This window comes from Ciona intestinalis, chromosome 12 (genome assembly GCF_000224145.3).
Source record: "Ciona intestinalis chromosome 12, KH, whole genome shotgun sequence".
Taxonomy (NCBI): Eukaryota; Metazoa; Chordata; class Ascidiacea; order Phlebobranchia; family Cionidae; genus Ciona; species Ciona intestinalis.
The window spans coordinates 836,754-837,386 of record NC_020177.2 but is presented as its reverse complement, the minus strand read 5'-3'; the positions used below and the strand labels follow the sequence as shown (position 1 = coordinate 837,386).

General features: G+C 37.6%; 1 protein-coding gene across 1 annotated transcript in view; it reads left to right on the top strand.

Moving 5' to 3' along the window:
- LOC100176632 (pyridine nucleotide-disulfide oxidoreductase domain-containing protein 2-like) overlaps positions 1-633 on the top strand; it is a 26,950-nt gene that overhangs the window by 16,689 nt on the left and 9,628 nt on the right. The window lies entirely within an intron of this gene.

Below are 633 nucleotides of genomic sequence, written 5' to 3'. Positions count from 1 at the left end.
GAAGGTAAGTGTTTCAGTAATATGTCGCATGGGGCTTGTCGTGCAAGGCATATTATAAGTCTGTTAAAGTCTGTTGTATTTGTGAAAGGAGTGTGTTTTGCCTGCCATCCGCAAGATTTTATGAGGAATTGAGCCCAAATATAGTAGGGTGAAGGTCGAAGGAAGACAAGACACCTTTAGCACATAATATCCAATGACACTGATCGTATTTTATACAGTTAACAACGGTCTATGGGAGTAGTGGGATTTTTTTACCAAATAGGATGAGAAAGTTTAATGAAAAGGTGTCCTATCCTCCCCCACCCTATTATATATATAACAACCCTAAATCACCCCTACCACCCACAGGGTCACGAGGATGAGGCTTATTGTTTAGAAGCCCACCCTAATGATGGGAGAATATTACTCAGTGCTGGACATGATGGAAAGATATTTCTATGGGACATCAACGATGGCCAACAAGTTATCAACTTTCATAACTTGGTATGCATGTTGTGTATGGCATCATAAAATTCAGTTTTGGTACAAATATGATCATAGATATACATACTAGGGTCTTTATCTAAAATGTTTCGGTTTAAATCAAAAACCATATTCAGAAATGTGAGAAGTTAAAATAAAGGAGATGCTAAT